Genomic DNA, 18,337 nt, shown 5'->3' with positions numbered 1-18,337 from the left:
TGAACTGTGCGGTGACTTCATATAGCGCTGCTGTTTGTTATTTTTGACATGAACCGCCTAGCTAACCTCTGCTGGAGACTTAGAACCCTTCCCCCCATGCACTCCTCGATGGCAGTAGCCTCCTGCAGCAGGACAGTGGATTTAAGAAAGATATCAAAGAACCCGAGGCTGTCAAACTCTCTGGATCTCTCCAGACTCTGTCCTACAAAAAGCCCTGGAGCAGACCCAAGATGCTGCAGAGTTTATGTCTCTGGGCTGGTTTGGGAACGCCTTGGTGTCCACCCAGACAAAGAGGAGGTGGTCAGGAAGAGGTAGGTCTTAGATTCTTGCCCACGCAATCCAAACACACCTAAGTATTGATGGCTGCTGCGGTGCTAGCAGCTTGTGTTGCTAATATAAACAGTGCTAACAGCAGTAGACTGTGCCTTTCTCCAGGCTAACATCTCCATGCCTGTGCGGAGCGGGCATAGCTGACATAGCCGACAATCGTCAACAATCATCGTCTGTATCAAAGTCCTGCAGAACCACACTGAGCTGCTGACATCTAATTACGTCACCACTCGTTCTTTAACATCGCTGACTGAGAAGGAAAGGGGCGTGGCCCTGGTAAGGGACTGGTGGTGTTGTAACACCTTTGAATCGACAGGTAACTGCTGTTGTACATTAATAAAATAACTCGTGTAACTGCAGAGCATTCGTGGTCAGCAACTTCTAAACATTACAACACTCTGACTGACCTGTCTTGGACATGTCTGTACAGTATTTAACACCAGACCAGTCGATGAACTTGCTGACTCAAAAATCAGTGGATGATGTAACAAGTTGCTACATCTCTGCGACGTGATAAATCGGCCCAAATGAAACAAGAATTTACTGGGTGTTCAGTTACTTCTTTATCTGGGAACTGAACTCATACAATCAAACCAATACAGACAAGACCAGCTGAACAGTGCCTGCTTCAGTCAGTAGTAAAATAGATGGCCTTACAGACCACCATAAGCCACGATTCCACATGCATTCATACAGCGCTTTACCTTTGACACACAGACTTAAAACTATCTTGGCCAAGGACACTTCAACATACGGACTGGATTGAATCAGGGATTTTCCAATTACTGGACGAGCCTCTCTGCCTCCTGAGCCACAGCCGCTCGTGCTTTAGACACGTGGAAGTTTCCTTTCATAAAGACCCAGAATTTGAAGACTGCTGTGGGATTACTGAGTTATAACAGTGTATTTACTTTCCAATTAAGCACTGCTTTTGTCTTATTTTGAATTCACGCCACCTTTATTTCCAGAGCAGGTTCAGTTCAGTTTTTATTATTTTAAAAACACTCTGGGGTTTTTTTTTTTCGGTTTCATTATTACTTTGTTTTCCTAATTATTTTTAATGGAGCATATTTTTTTAGAAGTACAGACCAGAAAAGCTGACAGCACTTTATGAAGCTCACAATCGTGTAAACACCTTGAGAGTGAATCAAGAAATACACCAAAACATCATGAGGCGGGCTGTGATGACCAACCTGACAAACTAAAGCGAAACACATTACACACCCCTCGTCCAAAGGCAGCCGGTCACAACGCGCTCCATCCGGAGATGGACCCCAGAAAAGGAGGATGCTCTGAGAGACTGCTATGACACCACAGACTGGGATGTGCTCCTGAGCCCACATGGTGAGGACATAGAGGGGGCGACACACTGTCTTACAGACTACCTCAACTTTTGAGTGGACACAGTCGCCCCTGCTAAGACGGTACGGTGTTATCCTAATAACAAACCGTGGGTAACACAGGAAGTCAAAGCTGTCCTCAACATGAAGAAGAAGGCTTTCAGGAGCAAAGTGAAGGAGGAGATGAAAGCAGCACAGCGGGAGGTGAAACGCTGCCTGAGGGAAGCAAAGGACACCTACAGGAGGAAGGTGGAGCAGAAGTTGGAGAGGAACAATATGAGGGAGGTCTGGAATGGTGTGAAAACCATCACAGGCCACAACACCAAGAAAAGCACAGTGGGGGGGACTGTGGAGAAGGCAAACGAACTCAACAACTTCTTCAACAGATTTGACCAGCCCACAACCCCCCCACCCTCACCCTCACCTTCACTACAGAGTCCAATCCCCACTCTCCTACCTCCCTCGCTTCCCCCCCTTCCTGACACCATGACACCCCCCCTCCTCCAATCCCTCTCTCAGCAGCAAGACATCTCCCCCCCTCCCCTCCTCCCAAACATCTCCCAGTGTCACAGTGGATCAGGTCAGGAGGCAACTGAGGAAGCTTCGCCCCAGAAAGGCAGCAGGCCCAGACAAGGTGTGTCCTAGGATGCTAAAGGCGTGTGCTGCTGAACTTGGGGAGCCGCTACAACGAGTCTTCAACCTCAGTCTGCGACTGGGGAGAGTGCCCGCCCTATGGAAGACATCCTGCATCGTCCCGGTCCCCAAAAAGAACCGGCCCAATGAGCTGAATGACTTCCGACCGGTGGCACTGACGTCACATCTTATGAAGACTCTAGAGCGGCTCTTCCTCAACCTCCTCCGACCACAGGTACAACATGCCCAGGACCCACTACAGTTTGCATACAAGGCGGGTGTCGGAGTGGAGGATGCCATCCTGTACCTCCTACACAGAGCCCACACACACCTGGATGGGGGAAAAGGCACGGTCAGGATCCTGTTTCTTGACTTTTCCAGTGCCTTTAATACCATCCGGCCCTGTATGCTTCAGGAAAAACTGAACAGGATGGAGGTGGACCCCTGCCTGGTGGCTTGGATCTCCGACTACCTCACCGACAGACCACAGTACGTCAGGCTGAAGGACATCACGTCTGACACAGTGGTCAGCAGCACAGGAGCACCACAGGGAACTGTGCTGTCCCCTCTTCTCTTCACCCTGTACACCTCTGACTTCGGCTACAACTCTGAATTATGCCACATTCAGAAGTTTGCAGACGACACGGCCATCATGGGGTGTATCTGGGATGATCAGGAAGAGGAGTACAGAAGTCTGGTGAGGAACTTTGTCGCATGGAGTCACACAAACCACCTGCAACTCAACACCTCAAAGACTAAGGAACTGGTTGTGGACTTCGGGAGGTCTAGAGCAGGTTCACTGCCGGTTCAGATAGAGGGGGAGGAGGTGGAGGTGGTCAACAAGTACAAGTACCTCGGGCTGTGGGTGGACAATAAACTGGACTGGTCATGCAACACAGAGCACCTGTATAAAAAAGCCCAAAGCCGACTGTACTTCCTCAGGAGGCTGAGGTCTTTTAACATCTGCAGGAAGCTCCTGAGGATGTTTTACCAGTCGGTGGTTGCTGGAGTACTTTTCTATGCTGTGGTGTGCTGGGGGAGCAGCACAGCAAAGAAGGACTCATCCAGGCTGGAGAAACTGATCAGGAGGGCTAGCTCTGTGGTCGGCATGAAGCTGGACACTCTGGTGACAGTGGCAGAGAAAAGGACATTAAAGAAACTGATGGACATTATGAACAATGCTGGGCATCCTCTGCACACGGCCATAAACAATCAGAAGAGTCTGTTCAGTGACAGGTTGCTTCTCCCCAAGACAAGAACTAACAGACTTAAAAACTCCTTTGTCCCACACGCCATCAGACTGTTTAACTCCTCTCTGGAGGGGAGAGGGAGGGGAAACAGGAGGACAAGGGAGGGGGGAACAACTAAGCTGTAGTGCCTCTTCACCTCACTGTGCAATACCTTGTGCAATACTTTTGTAAATAGTCAACAGTGCAATAGACCTCAATACTTGAAATGTGCAATTCACTTGTATTTTTATTTTTTATTCCTATTTATTCTATTTATCCCCTTCGTATATTTTATTTATATTGTCTCTGTATTTATATATATGTGTGTGTGTGTGTGTGTGTGTGTGTGTGTGTGTGTGTGTGTGTGTGTGTGTGTGTGTGTGTGTATATATATATAATATTCTGTAACTCTGTAACTTCTGTCGTTGCTGTGCTTTTTTGGAAATCGAATTTCCCAGAGGAACCCACCCGAGGGATTAATAAAGTTCTATCTTATCTCTTATCTTATCTTATTTGCTTTATTATTATTATTATTATTAAATTATAGTGAATTTTGTGAGCACAAATTGAAGTTTTGCTTTAACTTTAACATGCCTGGGTGTGCCACCGAGCTATTAAACAGCTATAAACTAACTGGATCAGGAGTTGCCCATCAGCAGGTACCAAGAAGTCATACCAGTCTGAACTAACCACCAAAACTGATTGTTTTAATATAAATGTTTATTCTCTTCCACAGCCTGTCAGATATATGATTTATCTGTTTTATTGATTAGCCTTTCTTTAAGTGTTCCCCTTTATTTTGTGCCATAGAACGTGAGACTTTATCAAAATATGAAGCACTTTGTCACTGTGCTTTGAAAATGCCATAAAAAAAGTTATTATTATTATTATTTCACGTCATATGTAAGTGAAAGTAGTCCTTGAAGCTGCATCTTTATCTGTATTTTTTTTAAAGGTCATGGCTTCTACTTGACTTCACCTCTTCAGAGTTATTCCTGAAAACAGGAAACATCCTAAATATTTTCTCAAATGGTTCAACCTGGCTTCGCAAGACAAGTGATTCCGTTGGACTCCCCCCCCCCTCCCTTTCCTCCCTCCTTTGACCCCCTCCCAACGTCTCCTATCGCTGCTTTCTGCTCCTTTCCTTCCACCCTCTGGCCTTTTCACTTCTGCGTTCAGCTCTCTCTACTTTGTCCCCGAGTTCACCCTTGCACGGCCGAGGTTTGACCTGCTAATCCTCCCATATAAACAAACAAACACACACACACACACACACACACACACACACACACACACACACACACACACACACAAGTGAGGGCGGTTAAAGCACAAATATTATTTGATGATTAGGTGCCGATACAAGTGTGTGCACAGTGTTCACATAAACTGTCTGAGTATTATATAATATTGTTTGTCAGGATGTTTCCATCTGCTTGTGTGCAGGAAGTTATTTGTGCACACGCACCTTGCTTTGTGTATGTATGTCTGCACTGCTTGTACGTCTGTATTTGTGGGGACCACATGCGCACTATTCTTCACTTTAACGCAGATGTTTGAACGCAAAAAAAAGCCTTTTAAAGTTATTGTTGAAGGTGTTGGAGGATGGGCTTTGTGCTCAAAGACACAGCACATCTGTACTTGTTTCTGAGGAACATACAAGGTAAAAGCATGTGGGATAAACACATACTTTAGCTGCCTGTTTACAGGAAGTAACGCCCCCCCACACACACACACAGCAAAGAAGACACACGCCACCATGCATCCATAGATGGATAAGCTGCTGGCTGAGATTCGTGAGATTTTCATTTTATCTGACAGCAAATCACTGTCTTCACTCTGCAATCATGCTCTGCGCATCAGTCTTCCTTTATCTCTTGCTTTCTTCTCCCACCCACTTTCTTTTTTTGTATCAGAGATAAAAGGAAAATAAACCTGCACAAAATTTCCCGTTAGGCATGAGGATTGCAGAGGACAAGAGAAAGAAAAAAGCAGTGAGGAGGACAAAGACTAGGAAGGAGAGAAGAACAGGACCACAGACCATACACAAGATCCCACATTGGTTAGCAAAGTCCCTTCAACCCTTCAAACTTTGAGTTCAGGGTTTTTACTGCAGCCATGCTGGTGTGTTTGAAACCTGACATGATGAGGGATCGACCTAAAAGCAATGACACTGTGGGCTAGTTGGCAAATGTATACTGTAAGGTAAAGACCCTCCCCAAGCCGCAGGTTTCTTCCTGTTAAAGGGGAGTTTTTCCTTCCTACTATCACCAACTGCTTGCTCATAGGGAGTCATCTTACTGTTGGGGTTTTCTCTCTTTTTTAAGTGTCTTTTTCTTAAAATATAAAGCACCTTGAGGCAACTATAGTTGTTGTTATCTGGTGCTATAAAAGTAAAACTCAATCTTCATTTTTCAGTCTGCTAGTTTTCCACTCTTATTCTTTTAAATGCAACAGAAAAAATTAGTATGGGGAGCGTCACAGACAAGATGGAAAAAAACTGCTGCAAAAACAAACCTTTAGCTTCATCGTAACATTAACAGCTGTGTCTTTTTTTTGGGCAAAACATCTCATGTGAGGGAGGGCAGCATTTGGGTGCACACGTAAAATTACGGCTATTTGTCTTCAACTTTGGTACCTCAGGTGCTGATCTGAGTAAAATTAAGAGCAGTAATGTGGGACAAAAGGGATAAAAATTAAGAAAAGGGAGAAATCAGGGCAGCAGGGAAAGTTTATGAGTGAACCTCAGTTTGGATGACAAACTTTATTTATACGTCACTTTTCTTTGCAAATTTGCACCAAGGGGAAAAAAAAAAAAGTCTAACGCAAACATCGATTAGGGGGGTGACACAGGAGTGAGGAGTGGAGGGCACGAACAGTAGGAGAAGTTCAACAAGAAGGGAGGACAGCAGGAGGAGGAGGCAGATAAGACTGATGAAAATGGAAAAGAGACGGAGAAAGAAAAAAAAAGTGTGTATGGGGGTGGGGGGGGCGTGGGCTGTTCAAAAAACAAAAAAAACCAAAACCCAGCCACACGCGAGCCAGCAGGTCCTTCTCTCTCTCTCTCACACACACACACACACACACACACACACACACCCCTGACCCTTGATTCACCCGAAACACACACACAGAAAACGGCAGGTCTCTCGCTTCACCTCTAGCTGAACTTCTCTCTCCGTCTCGCTCTCCCTCTCTCACCTCGCTGTGACCTCCCCCGCGCTATCGCTGCTGTCTCCTCACACACACACACAGATTATTGCTTCCTCTTATTCTTCTGGGGGGTGGGCAGAATAACAGTGATGTGTTGCCCTCACATTTCTTGTTTGTTTTCTCTCATTTCTTCTCCGCTAATGGGCTTCTTTTACTTCTCGTAATCCCTCACCCACAAACCCCCTTCCCTCCCTCTTTCTCCACCCCTCCCCCTTTCTCTCTCTCTCTCTCTGTTTCTACAAACTCCATGCCCTCCATCCTTTCTTTCCCTCGTTATCCCTCCTTTTTCGTGTCCTCACCAGCTTTTGTCACTTCCATCTCTTTCATCCTCCTCATTTAACCCAACTTCCATTCTTCATCCACCTTTTTACTCTCCCCATCACTCTCCCTGTGTTCTCCTCCCCTTCTTTCAGCCCTCTCTACCTCCTCAAGCTTTTCACTTGCTACTTCAACTTCCTCACATCCATCCCCATCTTTTCCCTTCTCCCTTTCTCCCAAGTTAACTTGACCCATACACTCCCCCCTTTGCATCTTTCCTCGATTCCCCTCACCATCCGCAGATTTGTCTACGCTCCCCTCCTCCCCCTCCTCTTCTTTAGTGTTTAGCAGACTTGTTAATGGTTATTCCGGCTGCAGGCAGGATTTATTTGTTTGGGACCGTTGGGGAATTGCCGTGTTCCCGTTGCTAATGGCCAAACGTCAGGGTCACCCAGAATTCATCATGTTTACACTCACACACACACAGTTAGGTTGTGATTATGTAATGTTTCGGCTATGAAGAAAACAAATTTGTGACCCAGCGGTGTGAACTTAGTATCATTCATCTTTACACGGGAGAGGAAAATGAATAAAAATGCACCATATTGGATAATAAGTAACGCTTTCTAACTTTTCATCCCTTGCTCTTTAAGCTCCAGTGCTCTTACTCCCTCTCCCTGTACACTCGTCTCACAGCTCTATTAGCTCTCTGTGCCCCTCAAAATTTGACAGGCGAGAGGTCAAAGGTTGCTAAAAGCAGGGAAAGTGCACCAGGCTTTTATCAAGAAAATCAGCCCTTTTGGCACCGTCCATCTCCACAATCCAAATCTACCGCCTTCATCCGTCGTGCGTCAGTCACCCAATGTGAGATCACTCGTGTCTTTATTCCCAGTGAAGTGCTGTTAAAAGCAAGAGCGGCACTGTTGAGATCCCTGTTACAGGAATAAAGTGGAATTAGCATCCAGGCTGCACGTACAGTGCTGGGAAAAAGTATTTATTCTCTTCCAGATTTCATATCTCTTTGCATATTTGTCACACGTGTTTCAGATCAAACACATTTTAATAATCTACAAAGATAACCCAAGTAAATACAAGATGCAGTTTTTAAATGATGTTTACATTTATAAAGGAGAAATAGTTATCCAAACCTACTTGCTCTCTAAACCGAATGACTGGTTGTGCCACCCTTGGCAGCAAGAACAGCAATCAAGCATTTGTGATAACTGTTTTTTCCTTCGACTCATCACCGTGAGGAATTTTGGTCCACTCTTCATTCAATTCAGAGACATTGGAGGGTTTTTGAGCATGACTGTGATGTCAAACTTTAGTCTTGGACTAGGCCTCTCCTTCATTTGAATTGTTTGAGCCTTTCAGAGGTGGACTTGCTGGTGTGTTCCTCCTGCATAACCCAAGGTTAAACTATTAGTTTGTGTCTTTGAGCTTCAGGACAAAAACTAATAGTTGAACCTTTTTCTTGAGGATTGTCTGGTGCAGAACAGAATTCATGGTTTTCTCAAATACAGCACGTCATCCTGATTCAACAAAGCAGCCCCAGACCATCACAGTACCACCACCATGTTTGACTGTTGGTATGATGTTCAATCTGTGAAATGCTGCATTGGTTTTACATTAGAATTAAACTAGATTAGACTCAAATTTTCCAACAACTTGTTCACAGAATATTTGTCCAAAATTCTTTTGGATCATCAAGACGTTTTCTGGCAAATGTGAGAGGACCTGTGTTCTTTTTAAATAGCAGAGGTTTTCTCCCACGGACGCCATTTTTGCCCAGACTCTTTCTTATTGTTGAATTGTGAACGCTGACCTTATTTTGGTAGGTCAGTCACTTCTGGGAAGGTTCACCACTGCTCCACGTTTTCTCCATTTGTGGATAATTTCTCTCACTGTGGTTCATTGGAGGCCCAAAGCCTTAAAAATGGCTTTTGGTTTTTCTAGGTCATGGCATGATGTGTTGCGATCTTTTAGCGTGCTTCACTTTATCAGACAGGCTCTACTTAAGTAATTTCTTGATTCAACAGTTCGGGCAATAAGTAGGCCTGAGTGTGGCTAGTGAAATTAAACTAAGCTTTCCAAAACAATTTGATTATTAACAAACCAATTTCGTTTTCACAGCACTATATAATCTCTCTCTCTTTTCTGCTTGTGGGAGAAAGTGAAAGATTTTTGTTATCTAACATTTTACTTTCAGCAGATTAAAAGGTCAAAGGTTAGCAAAGCAGAGAAAATGCTTCAAATTGTTCCAAGGCTAAATCGTTTCCTTTGACACCTGTCCATCACCAGCTTCATCGCTAAGTCCTCTTTTCACTTAAAAGTTCAAAGGTCACCATCAGCACACAAAGACCACCCCCACACCTGTCAGTTAGGTCTGTGCGTCCGGAGTATGTTTAAGGTCAGACAGAAGAGAAAAAGGAGGCGAGGACATGCTGGCTATTTGAGGCGGAAAATAATGAGGGAGCATCTCGACACCTGCCCGTCACGGTGGTCGTCCTGCCTGAGAAAGCAGTTTTTACCTTCAGCATGAAAAACAACGGCAGCTGTCTGTCATCCTTCAGCTCCTTGCTTTCTTCCTGACACAATCCATATTTTTGGCTTCCACTCTGCACCAGATTTTAGGGTTAAAGGTGAGATGTGGAGCAGAATTTGGAAGCGGTCCCACGGACCCCACAATCCGAGATGGTAGCAATGCACATGATCAGAAACCTTTGGGTTGACTGTTGGTGACGCTTGCACCGATCCTCATGTTCAATCTCTGGTTGTCTCTTGCTTTTGTCACTTAAGAAATACTCCCAAGTTAAGTGCCACTGTGTCTCCCTCTGAACTGCAGATTGTTATTCATGCAGTTATTGTAATCCATCGTTCATTTGTTTAAGCAAACTCACTAGAACGTTTGCAGGTTATTCAGAGCGTCGCTTCGAGGTTACTCTCGTGTCACACTGTTGCTAATTCCACAAGGTCATGTGATCAGGGTCTGCTGGCCGTGCAGCTACGAGGCTGAGAACTAAAGGAAGCAGAGCTTTTGCAGCAGCAGCCTCCAGACTCTTAAACGTTCTTCCTCTTCTAAATACAAACAAGCTCAAACCTCATCTTCTTAAACTTGCTTTTGTGTATTTTTTGTTATAATGATTTTACATTTAGCATTTTTATTATGAAGCACAATTCTTTATTGTGTCACGTGTGTGACCTTGCTAAGAGGAGAACAAATTCTTGCTTTTAGTGTTGTATTACTGGAATGTGCTCAAATCGGGAGTGATGTCACTCTCAGCTCCGGCATCCGACTTCCGGATATAAAGCAGCATTACCTGCATTAATAGGCCAGTTGTCCCTTTTAAGGTGAGAGTCATCGACCCCACCCTGTAATACCGTTGTGATGGCTCGTGTGACCCACATGGTGTGAATTGAGGTGTGGGTCATTACTGTGACAGGGGCTCAGCAATCTTTAGACATGAAGAAGCCTCCAGAATGAGAAATTAAATTCATGAACCTGAAAGAAGTCCCAGTCCAGGTGCCTTCGTACAAGTGTTTAACTCTTTACACCATGCACACAACATTTGACGACTTCCCCAGAAACGTTAATGACGTGTTTTGAGACCTCTGTATATATCAATAAAGAGATGGTTTGAAGAGCATTAGAATCGTTTCCAGGTTTTTCCAAGGGTACCTGAATAGGCAGAGACCCCCCCTCACCGTCTAGCACAAACCCATTAATTTTATTCTAGGCCTGAAATATGACAGGAACCACTTCAAGGGTTACTCCTAGTAGGCTGTTAAGGGTTAAAACCTTAAGACAACTCTTAGGCTGTTTTGTGAATGGATGGTTCATTAAATGTGAACATTTTAAAACGTGATTATTTACACTAAAAGAAACATACGTTTAGAGTTGTCATTTGTGCAGTGGGTTTATTAGTTTGGCAGACTTGAAATAAGCCTGCATATGACCCATAGATTGGGAGTCTGGCAGTTCTGCATTACAGCACTAAATGATCACATTTGTGAAGCCAATATGGCTGGAAGCCTTTTTTTTTTGTTCTTTTGCTCTAAAGTGAATAATGATCTATCATCAAAAACACATAAAAGGTTTTACATTCAAACCATGTAACAACAAACATACAAATATCCTGCCGTGGTTGGGTTTTTTTAGTCTGGAAATAATATACTTTCATTATCATTTCGGAGGAAAAATGCTTCTTCTGATTCGTCAGAGCCCAGGGTGATGTCCTTCATTTGGTTGTTTTGTCTGAAAAACAATCCTAAAGCCCCCAGAAGATTTCATTGAAATAATTTGAAACAGACAAAAGCAGCTGTGAGAAGCTGCAGGAAGAAAATCTATTGACGATTTTAGCACCAATGTCCCATGCAGTGTGAGAAAGTCCGCTTAGACACCAGCGTGCTCAATCTTATCTGCCACAGAGTCCCACTGACAATCTGCAGGAAAACCCTTAAGTCAGCTCTTGACTTCTGTAAGTAAGAAGTCAAAGGTCATATGCAGAGGTTATACTGACTAGCTACTATCACCTCCACTTTTACTTTTTTAAGTGCCAAACAGAAACTTCTTCCTCTTGGTTTCTTTTTTGTTGTCGTATTCAACCAACATTTGTTTCTAACTTCATGTCAGCATGTGAAAGGCCCTCCATCACTGCTTACACATAACCCCGTACCCTCCAGCTCGAACACTATCGCTCAATCTCGAGCTATGAATGGAATGAAGCACACTTGGATGTTTATCGCTTCGCAACAGGGAACTAATTTCACTTTCTTACTGCAGGGCCAGGAGTTAAATTAAAACCAAAAGCTTGTATCTTTGTACATCTGCCTGCTGCTTCGTTTCCACAGCCGCAGAACGCTGCTCCCAGTGACCACAACGCAGCACAACCTCCGCTGTGATACTGCTTCGCTGTGCGCACTGCACTTCATTTATCCACTGCAGGTCGACTGCTCGCCATGTGCACGAAGCAAAGTGCAGATAAAATCCTGATACGTTATCGCTCCCTGAGGGAAGCTATCTTATGCTTCCTCCACACGCACACAGAGACGCCAGAAGTGTGCAAGAGAAGCTTGCTCAAAAGCACTTTAATCATGCTAGATGTATGCCATACAGGAGGATTTGAATCTGACTGATATTCAGATAGAATATGGTTTAAATTTGCTCAGTGACCCATTCCTGGCTCTTGCCAGTAAATGAATAATAAACAGAAGCCGCAGCAAATGGATAAAATTGATTTTCTGACCTGCTTATTTTACAGAAGATTGATGTACACAAGTATATTTTTATCAGCCTGCTCATGTTAGCACACTTACAACACTCATATAAGTAAATGAATGCTTGGACTGGAAGCAGTCGATGACGACGAATATCAATCCATGAATTTTCCACTTTTCGGACACTAACCAAACTAGCAGCCAAGTGAGAAGCTGCAAGTGGGTTACTATTGGTAACCAGGGTTCTTACAGCTGGAGGCAAAATTAGATTTTTAAGATCTTCTTTTTTCATGTCACTCTGAATGAAATTTAACATCAACTGCACAATAATCAAAATTGAAGGGGAAAAAAAACGTCAGTGATTAGGGATTTGGATGCTAACTGCTTGGTTTCGTGGTTTGGTCGAGGCCCCGGATAAACATTAACACAAAGGAATTGTTGTTAACATCAACAACAAGTTGATTTGCAATGTTATGGGCTAATCTGCACTCCCTGATGTAGATCATATCATCCGAAATGCATGCAAATCAGGCTGGGTTCAGTGTCTAAAACTAATCACCGATTGTTGTTGTTTTAAACACTGACATAGAAACGGGTCACAAAGCACGATTGGTGCCTACGGTGAAAGGCAGTAAGCCTGTTCCCTTTATTGGAAAGAAATCTCTACAGTTACCTGTCATTTCATGCTGTTTGATGAACAAACATGGATATTTTCTTGAATTAATGAAATTCAACGGGAAAATCTTTATATCAACATTGGAAGGTGCAGGATGTGGGGCACCTTGAGGAAAACTTACTTCTTCACATACTACTCCCTGATACTGGTTTTAGTTGGGTGGAACGGCCCTAATCTACATTTTCCCATTTCGTCACTAGGAAGGCAGAAAGGAAACAGTGCATTGGCTCAGGGGATCCCAGTTGCAAAACATAATGAGTGATGATGGTTCAGCAAACCTGCTTGGTGATATTAATGCCAGGGGCTTTTGGGTAAACTATTTAAATTACTTTGAATGTCTCAGAATTTCTCAAGCCTTAAAAAAGCCTTTGTTTTTAGGTTAATGAATTCAATGTTTAGGTTTTTCTTTTTTAAGGAGACACAAAAATTATTTTTACAATAATAAAAAAAATAAAAGAAACCACATGAATGATGCAACTGCTGTATTTGTGTCACAGAGTCACAAGTACTGGGAAAAATGTGACCAGAATTAAATGGTTTTAATTCACCATTAAACACGCTGTTTGTTCAGACAGCCGTTTCTTTTAGACCAGTTTCAGTAATGTTTTATATCCTTATACTCACTACAAAGACAAACACAGCAGTGGGTCATTTCCGGATATGATTTTGGCTCCTAAACATACTCTGATCTGTTGAGGATGACTGTGAAATGCAGTTTTTTGTTTCCTGGTCATGCTACAAGCTGCTTTTTTACTGCACAAGCCTTTACCAGTGACGAGAATCCTCTGAATGGACTCACTGTGCTTCCACTGCAGGGATAAAGGTCTGCTCAGGGGGATGGTACTTTCTGAAAGTTCAGAAGCATTAAACTCTGGGTGTGTGGCTTGCAATCGAGAACATTTCTTAGTGCTTGCAGCATTTCAGCCACTCACTGAATCATTTCCGTCATTAGCTGGTAAAAATAATGTTTACTTTAAGGTATATTACACAAATTGTTAACGTAAACAACCTTCTAGAATCATTATTGGGTCAGTGAGCCAGCAGGCTGGAGAAGGAGGGCGAGCAGGAGTGGTGGGGTGAGGTAAGGAATGAATGAACAAGAGGGATCTACGTTAGAGGAAACGAGGAATGGATGCATTGGGGGAAGCTTGGGGTTCAGTATCTTGCCCGAAGATACCACAAGAAATCACCAAGATTCAGATTGGTAGACAAACTGCTCTACTTCCTGAGGCTCAGCAGGCTGTGGCTCAGAGTATTAGGCTGATGGTCTTTGTTCTTGGGAGTAAAAGCAAAACCATGGCTGTGGAAAGCCAGCTACTGTTTAAAAAGAAAAACAAACAAAAAACCTTTCATGCGCAGACAGCCAGTCAGTAAAGGGTTGCAGTTCAGACATGTCCTGATGTAATTTCAGACCAATGAACAGAAAACTACTGCAAAAGCACACAAAACACAGAAGAAGCTGAATAAAATGCAACAGAAGTGACAGAAATCGAGACAAGCAAAGGTTTGCACCGAGACACTGATTATCCCCATGTTGATATTGTTCCTGCATCATCATCATGTTGGTCCAGGATCAACAACAACTGTCCAATCATAGTGTTGTGATGTCAGAGTTTCAATGTGGAGGAAAAAGAAAAGACATAAAAACTCTTCTGTAACAAATGGCAAGCATTTGAAGTGTTTATTAAAACCCTTGGCAGGCCCTGGGACCATTTTTGTACAATATACCTATATACAATATAATAACTATATTATCAATTTGTGTTTGCTGTTAGCCAAAATTGGGCTACTCACAGTTGTTTCCTAGTGGCAATTTTTAAAAGCATTAGCCAAGTTCTTGGATGCTAACTGAATGCTCAGACAGCTTGGTCATTTTCAATGCTGATCCTGGACCAGCATTATTAAGATGATGTAGGAAGGACACCAATATGGGGATATCATCGTGCCTGAGACATACTTGAAAGAAGTGTGATAATTCAAGCTAACGTGTGTTCTCTGATGTACATAAATGTTTGCTATTAGTTGTTTGCCCAAGCTGTCCCATCGCGTTATTGTCTCCCCTAAGTCACTTCTGTTGTGTTTTATGAGCTTTTTATGTTTTTTTGAATGTGCTTTTGGTGTTTGACCTACTTCCCTTTTGTTTTACTCAACTTGTGTTGCCTTTTGTGTGCTTTTGCAACTAATAAATTACACTTCTGAACTTGAAGTGCGTTTGACCTCCTCGGGCCACCAAGATGGGCAGGAGAAAGCAGAACTTCTGGAGGAAACCCACTGAAGCACAAGAAGAAGATGTCATGCATCTTCCTGCTTCCTGTAAGGCGACAGTGCTGCAGAGCTTTCTCAAGTTCAACAACACAATATAGCAAGAGGAATGGGAACACGTCTGCCAAATGAATTATGCTTCTGAACTCTGAGCTACCCTAAAAGAACGAGCTTTTCAGGATCCGTCCCCTCCTTCCTCTCATCTTTCATCTTGTCCTTGTCCCCACCTTTTCTCTCACCTATTCATCCTCCCTTGTTCTTCGTCAGGAGTGTTAGAGAAGTTGTGTGACCTGCTTTAAAAAAAAGTGAGAGGACTCGAATGGAATGACTGCTGGAGAAAAGGAAAAAAAAAAGAAACAAAAATGAGAAAAGAGTGCTGGTGGTTCAACCAGGGGTCTGCGCTGTCAATTAGACACTGCACAGACGGAGAGAGGGCGAGCGAGAGACATACATGGACAGAGACGAAGTGGGGAGAGAGAGCCAGAGAGAGAGAATGAGAGGAGGTAAATGAGAGGGACGAGAGAAAACTCAAAAAGAATGATTGGGGGAATATTACAGGACTGGTGGAGCAAGGGAAAGGAGGGAGAGCAGGAGGTCAGGCGGAGGGTAACTAGATGTTACGGAGGAGGAAGAACGAGTGAGTGAGAAACAGGGAGACGATAAACAAGTGCAGGCTGAAGTCAAGAGGGGCCTGCTGGGAGCTGCTCTGTGCGCTGATAAAGCAAATAAAGACAGAATACTCCAAAACAAACAGGCTAGAAAAACAGCAGCTTTTAGCTGCACTCTGAGCTCAGTTTAGATTCAGGCACTTTTTCAAAAAGGTCGATTCAAACTCAGCCACTTTCTTAAAATCAATTTGGGTCCACACACTTATTTTTAGAGGTTAATCCTGGGTCAGGAGTTCATGTGAGGTTTGTCCATTTATTAGACTTTGATAGAGTCTTGATACAACGCTGCACTGCAATTCCTTCACATTTTTCTATGCAGACCGAGTCCCTTTAAATGAATTTAATAACAAATTTTTACCATAGCTGCTCCAAAAGACAGCATGCATTTACCTGAGGGGAACTCTGTGTTGTAGCCTGACTAAAACACAGGCCCTTAACAGAAGATGGTCCTGGTCTGGTTAAAAGAAAACTTCAGAGAGATTTGCCTATGACAAGAATGTGATCTGCCCTCAATCTGGCCCAAAGACCAGGTGTATGCTGCAGGTTTGAGCTAAACGTCCTGTGTTAAGGTAAAACAATTGGAGTTCCTAGCATGCTACACGTAGATTTACCTGAAATATTAATCAAATAAATATAAATCAAATCACTCAATCAATCCGGTGTTTTTCACTTTACAAGGTGTAGTATCCAGGATAGTGGAGGGGGATGGTGGCGAGACATAGGAGACATCGTGTGTTTAAATAGTGTGATTTTCAATTATGAAGGTGGAATGCAGGTTGAATAGAGGCTATCTGACCAAATTCTCATAGGCTGCACAATTTCCAGAGTTACTGAACTCCACACGTTAGGTTATGGAATAAGGTTTCAACACTGACATGTAATCCACTGCAGCTCATCTACTCTTCCCTTATTGGTGCTTTAGATGTTGCAAATGTATCAAATAGTACATTTCAGTATTTTTGGTCTGATAATCATCTCACACGATCCATAGCAGCAGCTACACTCAAGCTGGATGTAACACCTCTTCTCTCATAATAAAGGAAGTTTAAGTTCAGGTGAAATTTCCTTTGGGCTGCTGCAGATATAGTGATTTTATGAATGATGAAATGAGATTACAATAAGTCATAAAACATATCTTCAGAGGATCTTAAAGAAAAAACCAAGAGGAGTAACATTTTTGAGAAAGGTTCACTAAATTTAGAAGAGCTCATGAAACCTCTTCATTTTAGTCAATTTACTAGATAGTTCTGTTGTTTTTGCTGTTATTCTTTATATTAGTCTCAACATTTCTTCATGTCCATAAAAGTTTCTTTAACCTGTTTCAGTTAACTTTAAAGCGTCGTCATTAAGGACAAAAGTATCTGGTAACATGGTGTTTTTAGTCTAAAAGTCTAGAAGCAGACAGTGAGGTAGGAAACAAAATGTTAAAAGTATAAAAATAAATAAATATATAAATCTGAGATATTTTAGTCAGCTGGAGCCGCTTCTCCCAAACTGTGAATAAGGAAACCTAAAGGTAAATCCGAAGATGTCCCGACCTCCAAAAAGCCACTGCTGGGTTAAACTGGAACACGTGACAAAGGCTTGCGAGCATGTGCATGCAATTAGTCAAATTTCGCCCCCGGACTAGTCTTCAAAAGATGATTTAACTGCTGTGAAAAATCTAATTTGCAGATCCAGGAAAATGAGACTTCACAGCATCGCTCTGCAGCTCTCCGAACCCTCCCCCCGAACAACAGGAAACAGTTGAAAGGTGAGAGCTGTTGGAGGGTTTTTCGGTTTGACCACAGAATGACCGCAGCCGCACTCTCTCACACACAGGAAGGGGTGTACATGTAGGTCATATCGGAGGAGACTGACGGAGAGGTCGGGACTGATAACGCAGAACAATGACCTGACCGGGTCACAGCGCGGCCACTGTATGTGCATATTAAAAACAAAATATATACAAAAGGCACTTCAGCGTGTGCGCGTCTGCATCTGTGACTGCGTGCGTGAAGCTATTTATCAAAGTCTGAGAGAGCTCATGGTGTGTTTGCGTTCATCAGAGTTTGAGCCACCTTGACTCGCCCCCCCCAATTTCTGACCGCTACTTGACCATTGGTCGGAAGTAGAGAGCCAGCGCTCCCCACCCCGTCCAATCAGGTCAGTGAATAGCCCCTGCTGCCGTGACCACCGCCTGACCTGCTGTCACGCCGATAAAGCTGGCCACAGACAGGACAGGAAGTTGAGACAGGGGCCGAGAAACACACGCTCATACACATACACACACTTAAGTGACCGTTCCCAGATAAATAACAGCTTACACTCGCGTCTGAGCAGCAGCCGCTTTTTGCTGCGTTATCTCGAGCACAACAGGATCGCAGGCTGCTTTATTATGGTCTGAACCTGTTGGAAGAGGGGAAGAGCAGAAATGTGTGTGAAGCAAAGAGGCAGGACAGGTGTATGCGGCAGACTTTCAGTGTTTGTGGAAAAGGAGAGAATTGTGTGAGAGACAGATCCATTAGATAA

At 43.4% G+C, this 18,337-nt stretch overlaps 1 protein-coding gene across 2 annotated transcripts in view; it reads right to left on the bottom strand.

The window, feature by feature from the left end:
• The window catches only part of exoc6b (exocyst complex component 6B), a 131,949-nt gene that overhangs the window by 9,695 nt on the left and 103,917 nt on the right, over positions 1 to 18,337 (bottom strand). The window lies entirely within an intron of this gene.

Source organism: Rhamphochromis longiceps, linkage group LG3 (assembly GCF_057381845.1).
Source record: "Rhamphochromis longiceps isolate RC_006_pf linkage group LG3, R_longiceps_female_GT1.1, whole genome shotgun sequence".
Classification (NCBI taxonomy): Eukaryota; Metazoa; Chordata; class Actinopteri; order Cichliformes; family Cichlidae; genus Rhamphochromis; species Rhamphochromis longiceps.
Note: the sequence above shows the minus strand (reverse complement) of the source record. Positions and strands in the feature narration are given on the sequence as shown.